The sequence below is a fragment of the Phoenix dactylifera genome, chromosome 1, assembly GCF_009389715.1.
Source record: "Phoenix dactylifera cultivar Barhee BC4 chromosome 1, palm_55x_up_171113_PBpolish2nd_filt_p, whole genome shotgun sequence".
Taxonomy (NCBI): Eukaryota; Viridiplantae; Streptophyta; class Magnoliopsida; order Arecales; family Arecaceae; genus Phoenix; species Phoenix dactylifera.
In genome coordinates this window covers 17,288,580-17,301,120 of record NC_052392.1, presented here as the reverse complement: position 1 = coordinate 17,301,120, position 12,541 = coordinate 17,288,580, and the positions used below count along the sequence as shown (strand labels likewise).

General features: G+C 38.0%; 1 pseudogene; it reads right to left on the bottom strand.

Annotated features, from left to right (window-relative positions):
* Positions 1 to 50: 50 nt before the first annotated feature.
* Positions 51 to 8,869, bottom strand: LOC120103952 (annotated as a pseudogene).
* Positions 8,870 to 12,541: the final 3,672 nt, after the last annotated feature.

The following is a 12,541-nucleotide window of genomic DNA, read 5'->3' as shown; positions in this document are numbered from 1 at the left end:
GTTATTATAAAAAAGGTTAAACAAGTGTTAATAAAATATGTGATCCCAAGTCAAATAATGAGAAACAAGGATAAACCCATCATAGGTTTTGCATCCACATGTAAACTACTGAAACCCTAAAACCAATAAGAAAACATTTGTTAAGAAATATCTTCTTATAATATGAGATTGTATTAAATATTTAAAGCAAGAATAAGATAGGATCATCTAAAGACCATAAAAATTCAAATACAATGAATGCAAATTATTGATATAATAGAATATACAAATTTTCTGAAAGCAAATAAAGAATAGATTAGTAAGGTATTAGATAGCAAACTCACTTTGCACTTATTAAAATAGATAAGAATAAATAATGCAATCCCATACACCATATCTGACCAGATATTTGCAAATGTTTTCCGGTTCTCCAATCTCCATTCATCTCTTAATTCTATCCTGATAAAGCAGCACAATAGAAGCACCAAGATTATAGTAGATTTGGAAAGAATTTTGTTTTGTAACTTGTCTAAAACCATCTTCTAAGTCATTTTAAATATTTTAGAATAATCCATGAAGGAGTTAATCATGGAAGCTTTAACATCGTAGAATATCAAATGACATTTAAACCAAATTTAGAGTAACTGTTATAGTCAACCTTTATAATGGTTTTGACACACTGCACTAAGTTAGAACACATATGACATAATAAAGAGGAACAACTTAGGGCAGGTCAGGTTTGGAAATCTATAGCTGGGTTGGGTCCCACACATAGTTTGCAAGGTTCTAACCATAGATCGCTAAACTAGCTAGTTCGGGATACTAAACCATGCCAAACCGGCTAGTTCGGGATACCAATGTGCCAAACTAGCTTGTTCGGGATACCAAACTGGACGGATCGGTTACCAACACAATTCAGAGCCTCTTTTTCGAAACGTTCAATCACCCCCCCCTATTCGCTGAAATCCCAATCGAATCAAAGCCTCCATGACTTCACGACTTCACATCCTTCTAAAGGGTTTGTCTCTTCCGACTCCCTTACCTCCTCCTCCACTCCCCTCCCTCTCTCTGCCCCACATTTGAATCGAAGCCTCTTTGTGACTCGTTGTCCGTTTCGGAAACTCCTACGACCCCTTTGCCTCCTCCTCCACCCCCCCTCCCCCCCTCCCCGAATCGAAGCCTCTTCATGACTCCATGTCCCTTCGAAAGCTCTTTTGGTCCCTTTGCCTCCTCTAGCCTCTCTCTCTCACTCACTCTCTCCCTCCCCCCTCCCTTTTCCGCATGGACCCGAAACCCTTGCCTCTCTAATTCGAGCCTGGAGCTGGACGATGGCCCCGATTTCTTCACAGATGAGTCCCCAATCTCTCTCTCCCTCCCTCTCCTTCCTCTCTGGGTCCTCACTCTCCCTTCTCGTGGTTCTGGTACGCTACAATTCGATACAGCACTTATCGGTGCCATACTGTAATGAGCACCAGCCGGCACACCTGCAAGCACCGATTCCGCCATCCATAGTTCTAACCAAGTCCTACTGTGCAAACAAAGGCAAAATGACCAAGTCCTACTGTGTGCAGACAAAGGTAAACAATAACCAAGTCAGGTCCAATATCAACTTGAAATGCACACCCTCACACGCAAAATCACCCATAGGCTACTACTTTCTCAAATTACCCTCAACTCAAGGTGAGACATACAATGAGCTTGTTAAGAATAGAAGAGCCATAAGGTGTATAATATTGCCTATCGATTATTTCTGAGAAAAAAGTTGAGCCAAGCACAACAATTTTTCTACTAACTCTAGATTATATATCATATGCTTCAACGACGAAAAAGTAGAAATATCCTTTTGGTAATGAGTAGGTTTATTTGCTTCTGTAATGCTATTGCCATTCACTTAAATGTTCACATTTCCTTAATATGACCAACTCCAAATCTTTCACTTTGTAAGACTACACATTCCAAGAATCCAAATTTTATGCAATTAAAGAAAAGAGCAAAAGCCATCATGCAAACAAGAAGAGTGATTTTCTGATGCAAAGTAATACGACTTATACGTAATTCTTTTAACAACAAAGGTGGGAGTAAGGACATAATATAGAGGAACATATATGCACTCATGCACATGCTTGCACACATAGAAATATGTTAAAATTATGATAGACAAGCTGAACAAAGAAAAAAAAAAGATGGAACTTACGCCTTGCGCCGCAACTCCAACCAGACTTCTGCATCAGAAAGTCGAGGAGAATTACCAATCTCTACTTCTAAGCACAATCTTGCATTCTCTACTTTAATATTTTTCATCTCAAGTTTTTGATGTCTTCGTACATCAAGCAACTCAGCAGCAAGCAGTACAGTCTTCACATACCTATTGTACATAAAAGATTGGTATCTGAAAGCTCATAACAAAAGCAGCGGTCATATCTACATCATTGTCAATGGACCAAATGCAATCAACCAATTGCAGCATTAAGGAGAAGTTCATCAATCACATTATCCTCGTAAGCTGACCATGCTCATAGAAATTCAAGTACTATCTTGGGAACAAGGTAAAGAAATCGCAGTCTATTCATAGTGAAATGCTGCACCAATTAACAATTGGACAAGTATTTCACTTTCTTCTGTTTTTCCTAAAAGAGAGCAAAGATTTTCTTATTTTTTCATAAAAAAGAAAAGATCAAGGAGTAAGTTTATGTTCACTTAAATCAAAATGTGGACCGGCTTACATATAAGATGCTATGACATAACAATTGCACCATGATGGAGACATGATTACAAATGTGTGATGAGAAAATAGCTATAACAGAGACATGACATTATAAATGCAACTCTGGTAGATAACAGAGCATATTAGAATGTGAGAACAGAGAGACATGCATAAAGCTTTTCTGGAATTTCCTACGCATTAGCTTACAAGATATATCAGCATCGATAAACTTTGAGATTTAACTACCCTTATTTTTTTTATTTTTTTTGCTTAGGCGGGTTCTTCATACAGTGCATGTACGAATACACCCAATAAAATTAAAATACACTAGCTCGCGGAGTGCCAGTGACAGCTCCCCCTCCTCTGACCACAGGGTGTACCCTGAGTGGTGGGCCACATAGGCAGCCACCTAGTCGGCTGCCCCATTGGCTTCTCTGAATACATGCTTGGCCTGGAAGGTCACCCCATCCCTCATCATACCAGAACTACCCTTATTTAATCTTCATTTTTTTTTCTTTTTTAGCGAGCCATGTTGAATAGAATTAGAGATACATGGAATGCTCCTTCAAAAATCAATTTGCAGCTCACATATTGGCGAGAACTTCCATTGACAGGGAAAGTAGCGCCTCCTCTGTTTCTAATATTTTGTAGAAATTTCTTTTCAAGTAAGACAACTAAATTACATAGCCCTTATAGATACATGCATTAGCATCGGTATACAAAATGTTGCAAAGCTGAAGAGGCATGGATGCACTATATCTCCAGAGCATCGATCCAGAATGATGGGCAACATGTGAAGTATCCAATTTGCAGCGCTATTAGCTTTTCTATAATTATGAAAAGCTTCAAATGCTACCAACGTAGAAATCATCTTCCTCAAATCCACCAAAATAGGATGAGAAGCAAGGTTCGCTGTACCGGTCGGTACCGGTCGGTACCGAGCGTACCGTACCCATACCGATGGGTACCGGTATCGATACACCAATGTCGGTACGGTCGGTACCGAGCGTACGGTACCGTACCGACACTCGGTACGCCTATACTAATGCGGCACCGGTACGGGGTTCGGTACCGGTACGGCGAACCTTGATGAGAAGTATCACCCATATCAACCGGACTAGATAACTAATTAATTACTACCTCGGAATCTCCTTCTAACACAATGTTGGGTGCCTTGAGGACCATGATGGCAAATGCAAATCCTTCCCAGGCCCCTCTCAGCTCTGCCAAAGGGACCATGGAATCATAAAGATGACATTCTCCAATTGCCACTAAGTTTGAGCTACGGCCAGAAAAACGAACCCCACCCCACCATTAGCACCACCATCCAATACGCTGCTACCGGAGTTGATCTTGAGGAAGCTAGGTGGTGGAGGCTCTCTGGTGATGAACATCATCCTTGAAGGCGCAAAAACTACTAAAAGGGAGAGTGGGAGACCCAATTTTTCCCAGCTATCTAATACCACCGAGAGGCAAGTGCATGGTTGAACTCAGCATCTTACATTTGAGCATTTGATTTCTTTAAGGAATGTAATCAGAAGATCAATGGGCAAGAGTGAAAGATGTAGGTTCTTGACAAGATCTCTTAGTAACTGATAAGCGGACAAGAAATTTGGATATGAATGATGCTAATATTGTATAGTAGGTTCTTTCAAGGTTCGCCGTCTTGGTACGGTACGGTACGCGGTTCTTTTGACGTACCAAGTGTCGATATGCTAGCGGTACTGATATCGGTTCCGAACCGGTGCAGTACGATATGCCCGGTACCATCCGGTTTGGTATGGTATGGCATACCATGGGTTCTTTTAAAGACCAATCTTTTTGAATATTTTCTCAATATATCTATTTGTTGTCCTTTAGTTTGCCTTTCAGAATTTCACTTCTTTTTTCTTTAGAATTAAGAAAGGAAAAATTAATTCCTTATCTTTCATTATCAAAATACGGAAACTTATCATTTTACCTCATTTTAACTACTTGTATTGGACTCGGCGAACATCAAAATACATTTTTTTACTAATGCACAATGTATTACCCTTGTGCTCTATTTTCCTAATAGAGAACTTGTAAAATCATTAGAGTCTCGTATGACTAACAGATAACCATGCAAACAGTTATCAGATCATTTTCTAAGAAAGAATTCTAGGGAAGCAATGATCATGAATAAAAACCACCATCCAGCATTTCTATGTTGGCGATTATAAATGGGTCCTCAATGGGTCCATGAAAAAGCAGATAATTCTCAGTCTGATAAATGGTTTTGTTGATATGCTACAAGCATCATGTAAGGGTCATACTTGTTATCCCCAGTTCAATAATGTTGGAAAGCACCATCCTCACGAGCATAGCACCTTAGAATGTCATCAGTGTGTGCTTTCTAACATCACTTCAGGAATGGTGGCAATGATTCTATCACAGTTCTGAACAATGTTGACCTTTTAAACTTTTAGGATATCTAATACCACACAAGATTGTGAAAATGGATCATATCATAGATTCTAGATTTTATGTTTTAATGTTTTTCCGTTTCTTAATAATTTACAATGTTGTGAAGATTCAGCAAGAATATGAGGATAGTGTAAGTAGGTACATTTAAGTCATAAGAAATAAGTAAACGATTACCTGTCCAAAAATGGCATGAGAACATAGTCGTGCACCAGAAAGTCTAATGCCCATGGAACAAGGATCAACAAAACAATAAATTTTGCCTGAACATAGTTTATTTCAATCAGTGAATAACTGCAACAATTGTATGGGCATATCAATAATCTACTCATATGCATAATATATAGAAGGAAGAATTAGTCCAACAACAAACCAAATGGCAATTTGATAAAAATATCGGTCTTTGAAGTAGCAATTGTTCTCATTTAAAGAAAAATGCACAATATGCATACAGTTCTTGGTAGGAAACCAATTAATAAATTATGTTATATTTATAAGTAAATGATTATTAAGTGCCAAACGAGACATAGTGTATGGATGCATGTGCGTGGTCTGCATCTTTTTTTGCCAGTATTCTACAGGTTTTATTTCAACAAAGAAGCAATGCTTCTTATTTCGTCTTTCTTACTGTAGTCCGCATTAGCTTAGGAAAAAATTTACATAATTTTTGATTTTAATGTAATTTCCACGTTAAACTTTAGGATTATTTCTTCTTTTAGAAGTTTTGTTTTGAATAGGATTAGTGAATTCAAGCCTTACATTAGGTATAGTAAGGTTAGGAATGTCTAAAATCATTAACAACATGTTTCGAAAGATTATTGATATATTTAAATTTCAGATTCCATGGAAATCTGAACTTTAGAATTTTTGAAATTTTGGTTGTATTTGTTACACAAAGAACTTAGCTAAGCTAAAAGGTTAAGAATAGGTTTGAAGTTTGTAAAGGAGATGGTCGCTTGTTAATGTCGTATGCAGAAATTAAATCAGCTTCTTAGTTTCTTTTCTCCTGTGTGGTGCCATATAATAAGCATGTGGCTTGCAACCTTGGATGTAAGGCCAAGGTTCACAGTGACCTGAGGCCACCAGATACCTCTTCTTTATTTTTTCTGTTCTTGGATTTTTCTCTTAGTTCTTTGAGGTTTTCTTATTCTTCTTCTTTCCTAAAATCTAAATTTAGTTTATTGCAATTAATTGTAGGAGACCTACAATCCCCGTTCCCCTCTTCTTTTTCTCGAATAGTAGTTTCAAATCCCATTTAAAGCCTAGAACAAAAACAATAGACATCCATGAACTGGATTCGCAGAAAAATTAGCTCTCTTGATTGACTTCTTTCAAAATTCTGGTCCAAACCTGAAATGCAAACCAAAGGTTCAGCTATAAGCATCTAAAAGACTTTGTGCTGTCCCACATTATTTTCCTTCTTAGGTTTCTCTCTTCTGCGCATCTATGTAGAGAACAAGTCTTTGATATTTTTATCCATGTTACTGCACTCTAGGCACAGTTGCACTCAGTTCTCACAGCCAACTGTTCACAACAATGGTGCTGAGGCAATATCTAGATGCCCCCGGTAAAGCAATGGCTGAGCCTGATAGATATCTAGGAATCTATCATTGTAGGCAGGCTTGGATTTCAGCTACCAATGTAGCAGTCCTTACATTAACCAGAAAATCATATTTGTTATTTAAAATTCTTGAGTCATCCACCTATTTGCGCTTTCAGGGACCAATGGGCAAACTTGCTCCAACTATGAGGGCCCCTAGCAAGCTGCTCAGATATCTAGATATTCGAGCGAACCTACTCAGATATGTAAGAGCCCAGACATGTCATTAATGCATGTCTCTGGCCCTTTCATATATAAGTTTGGACATACATGGCAAAACCCAAGCACAGGCAGACATACTGATGTACCTTTACATTGAAGGGGAGTGTAAGCATGCCCAATGAGTCTAAAGAGTACCATGTATCAGCTTATCATAGCAGGCTGAGACTCGTGCATGCAGTGACAAAGACCAGAATTCATGCAAAGCATGACATCTGCAAACACCAAACTTGACCAACAAAGTAAATGAACTCCTTTACACTAATCTGCATCATCTAAAATAGACGCAACTTTATTTTGAAATGCCAAGCGCTAATTCACCATTTCAAGTTTCAAAAAAAGAAACAACTATATCCAGATGTTCAATAAGGATGTAATTTGCTGTTTGAATTCCATCCCATGAAAATATGAATGATTTAATGGCTACACGCATCCTAAATTATGAATCATATACAATAAATCAAATCAAACCAGTTGAAGGGATGAGGTTGCCAATAGGTGCTTGAGTTAAGCAAAAAAGCTAATTAGGCTCAGACAGACATTATGAGTCCATTGCTGCCAAAGAACAAAGATAGCCTTTCAAAGTCCCAAAAAGAAGTTAACTAGTTCGCATGCTAACATGAGATAGTAACATCCCCCTATTTAAAGATGAATATTTTGTAACAACCATGATAATTTGTAGAATGGCAGCTCAAGCATAACAAATCAAGAAAAGTCTATGAAGTGGATAGACGGGGCTTTTGGATGCCCGAGTAAGATATGTGTGGAATAAATCATTATCAATGGGCAATGAATCTGAGAATGGTAAATCAGGTTTATATAATTAATTAGTTGGAGCTGGGAGTCTACAACCACATTGGTATACAGAAATTCGCAATCCATTCAAAAGGTGATTTATGAAATCTCAAAAATCTTATGGTTGCAAACTCATTTGTCCCTCTAATTCTACCTGCTTAATTTCTAACTTCTCCTCTCAACTAACAAAAAAGAGGACTTCAAGATAGTGCAGCACCCATATGTGGGGAACCATTTAAATTATTTGGGCATTAAAATGTCACCTGAGGAGAACTGTTTAATCTAAGAATAAGTGCTAATGAAATTCAATGCAGGTGTCATGGTTCAGATGGCTTATCTACGTACCGAGCTTGTTGAAGCATGTTGGGAAGACCATGTCCTCAAACAACAACTCATCATCACTTTCACCCACTGAATCTTTGATGGCCTTAACAAGACCATTCTCCCGCATTATCACATTTGGATCATCAGATACCTCGCTGAATGTTTCTGCTCCTGCATCCCATTCTTGATCCGTAGATGATGTATTTAGATTGGATGCCCCATTTCCCCCGAGCCAAACTTCCGATGCCCGTCCCTCTGCATTCCTTGCATCTCCTTGTGCTTCACGCAGCTCAGATATCGCCTCAGCTCTCCTCTTCCACGCTTCAAACTTTTCATCCTCTGACATCTCTTCTTCCCCATCATCTCCATCGGAGCCATAAGCATCACCAAGCACATCCTCCGCGCTCCAGCCAAACCAACTGTCATCACCATCATCCGAAAAGAACTTCTGCCACCAGGTTCTCTTCCTAGTGTGTTCATGTTTCGCACAAGGAACCAAGCGGAGAACATGGTTTCTCTCAGGAGCAAAGGCAACCATGTCACAGACAAAAGATTTCCGGCGAAGTCCACCCCTTTTGAAACAGATACCACTCCCGTGGCACAAAACCATTGAAGTGCTCATCAAAATCATGAACGAAACGCCACATCTTCAGTTTTTCCAGACTCCTAGAGTATTCGCATGCTAGAACTCGGCACCGGTGAACTCCACTGCAAGAATCTCCAAAGAGCGCAGTTGCTGCAATCCAAAACTCGTGGGGAAAATCGGATTGCTCGTCAGAAATCCTTTACCTCCAAAAAAAAAAAAAAACAGCTGATCTTGAACCCTAACCCCATCAAGAAGCCAACAAAGAACAAGCGGAGGATCCTGTACCTTCAGGGAAGAGTAATGTGGGTGTTGCTGGACATTGGACCACCCAAGGCGACCACGGGCTGAGGAGCAGAAGCTCCGGCAGGTGGTGCATCGGCAGACGGCCTTCGGGACCTGCAAAAAGCCGATGGTTGGAGTTTCCGGCGCCGGCCCTCCGATGCTGACTTAAAAATAGAGATTGCACGTAAAATCCTCTCTTTTAGAAGAAGAAGTTCTCCTTTTTATAGGAGTGTCAGGGTTACCTGACTGTACGAATTAATGAGTTAACATCATGATTGAACATGATCGTGTGACTTAATGAGTTGCCGTGGATGACTGGACGCGATCGTATGAGTCAACGAGTTAACATGAATGACCTGAGATTTTGGGCTCGCTGGAGGTTTGTTGAGATCGTGCGCATTTAATTGTTGACAGTCGCTCAGGCGGAGATCACGGGATTGGATCTCGAATGAGGAGGAGAGGGGCTTGATTTCCTATTGAGTGGAGAGGTCTGTTTCATCCTTTGACTAAATCTTCTTCGGACTTGAGGTTGATTGGGCTCAGCTTAGCCGAGATCAAGGCCGCAAGGCCACTAGCTCTGAGGTCGGGCGCGTTGAGATCGAGTACCTCGAGGTCGGACGTATTGAGGTCGGGCGTTTTGAGAATTGCTGCCGCTGCACTCGTCATCATGTGCCGGCAATGTACCCACGTATTTTGGGCAATCCGTTTTTTCCTCCAACGGTGGGGATCTCTATACTCCATGTAACCCTAGAAAAAGCCATGAAAACAAGGACATGGACGAGGAGATAGATAAAAGAGAAGGGAACGCGGGGTTTGGGTTCTCTTGCCTCATCTGAGACTCTTCTTTGATTCCTCTATTTCTCTCGCTCTCTCCCTGGAGCTCTCGCTGAGCGTGGAACAGAAGGACGTGGGAGGGCGGGAGGAGATAGATAATGTAACGGCAACGGGCTTGGCTTCAGGCTTCTGCCAACGTCACCGCAGTCGAGGATAGCCGATTCACACGGGCCGTGGATAAAACCGGTTGAAGAATGATGGATTTGTGTATCCAACGGTCACGGATTGGAGTTTCTTCCCCGATCGCCGAGTTCAAATATAGATATTGAAGCCCCAAAGTAGTCATGTAATGCATCAGCCCAATTTGGCCCTCAATTTGGAACATGGGACAGATACTAAAGAAAAAAGATAGGGCAGGTATTATACTTTGCTATATTTTTGTTAATAAAAATTATATATAGCAGGCACCGGAGGAAAAAAAAGATGGGCATTTTACTTTGCTGTATTTTCTCTAATATCTATTTTAAAAAAGAAATCTAAAAGTTAAAGACTCATCCTACTAACAAAGTTATTAGTTCTATAATTAAGAAAAAAATACCGTATCCTTTTTCTTCTTCATTTTCAGAATATATTTTTTATCGGTACATACTACATGACTTGATAATACACACTAAATAAATTAATTATTTAGCAGATCAATATACATCTCTAGATAAATCGATAAACATTTTTCAGAATACGATGTTTATTAGTACACGGTACACGGTCAGGTGATATATATGTAGCAAATTAAACGAAGTTAGATAGCTATGTACTGTGTATTGGTACTGTAAATATCATGTTTTGGAAACTATACATCAATTTACTAAAAAAATGTGTATTAGCTTGCTAAATGACTAATTTGTTTGATGTACATCATATGGCTATGTAATGTATAATAATAAAGCTTGTGTTCTAGAAACTATGTATCGATTTACCTAAAGGTATGTATTGGATTACTGCTATGTGTGTATCAAAGAGGTTTGCAGTATATATCAGAAAATTGTTGTGAGTGTATCATCCAACCATATAGTATATACTGATGAATATGATGTTTCAGAAACTCTGTATCAATTTGTGTGGAGATACGTATTGGTTACTACATGACAACTTTACGAAATATGTATCATTTAGTCGTATATTATGTACTGACGAATATCATGTTCTAGAAATTATATATAAATTTATCTAGATATGTGTATTAACTTACTAGATAATCAATTTATTTGGCTTGTATAGCTTGGGCATGTAATATGTAATACTAAGAAGAAAGAGGATGCCGTGTTTTTTTTTTTTTTTTTTTTTGTAAGCACGAGACCTACAACTCCATTGGCTAGAGGAACCTTTTAATTTTTAAATTTTTTCTTTAAGATGGATGCTAGAAAAAAGGTGGTAAAATAGAAAATCTATCCTATATTTTTTTTTTATAGTGCCTATCCCTTATGATTTTTACTCCTCAATTTGGACATTATAGATAGTCATGTATGATGCATCAAGCCAGCTTCGCCCTCAATTTGGGTATTATCGGATAGTCCATAAATTCATAAACGAGCATACTAGATTACTTTATTAATTTTATCTAAAATAAACTATGTTGTGAGTTTTATATAATTTATTTATCTCTTAGAATGCATAAATGAAAAGCTTGTCGACGCGGGGTATAGAAAATATTTTTCTTAAGTGTTTGGAAGCGGCAAAAGAGACACAGGATCATATTCAACCTTTGCTTATTGTTTTTATCTTAAAAATATTATCGGTAGTTGAAAAAAATACCTGATATGTTGTTTTTCTAATAGACTTTAGAAACCAAAATTCTGGCATTGCTAAAAGATTGAGTAGAATTAGAGAACAATTGATTCTATTATAATGCCTTGTTGGCATCTCAACAAAAACGACAACTTTTTGGAATGCGTGTAACTATATGTTCAATATAATTATTATACCAATTTTAAAATAATTAAGGATTAGATTAAAGCCTTTCTTAAGAAATAAAAGAATGTAGCTACAAATTACCACGAGACTAAGAAGCAAAAAGTTTACAAACTATCAACCCCCTAAGAAGGTTCATATGGTAGGAGTATTTAACCGCCTGTGTGTGTGTGTGTGAGAGAGAGAGAGAGACTTTAGACTTTTTCCGAAAGTGTGTATATTAATATTCTAGCAATCTTTGTCAACCTCCAAAATACATTTATGTCAAAGAATCTATTATACTTCAAGCTTGACTTTTAGTTCGACTCCATGCAAAACTTTCCTTAACAGCTATTTTTAAGCATAACTTTTATTTATAGTTATTTCAACTAGCTAACTTTCCTTGCATGATTTTCTTTAAACAAATGACACCTATCATGTTCTAAGTTCTAACCATGCAAACTACGGTTGTCATGCTTGAAGTTTATTAGTTATTATATCAACTCCACTTGCCTATAAACTATAGACGGCTTTTGATTTTTTTAGCCAGTGACTTAAAAATATTTGAATATTAAGCCAATAACCTTCAAATGAATGCTATGGAAATTGTTGAAATCACCACTTATTCCAAACGCTTAAACTGATAGGATGAAGTAGATTTATTTATATATTTTTATATTTTCTAACACTCCTCCTCATATGTGGATTAGATTTTTCTTAATGGACGAGCCCAACATGTAAAATGCTCTGATACCATATTGAAATCACCACTTGTCTCAAAAGCTTAAGCTGATAGAATGAAGTAGATTTATTTATATATTTTATATTTTCTAACAGAAATGATTACAAGCCTAAGCTAAAGTTAATTATAGATTATTTGAATGTCAAT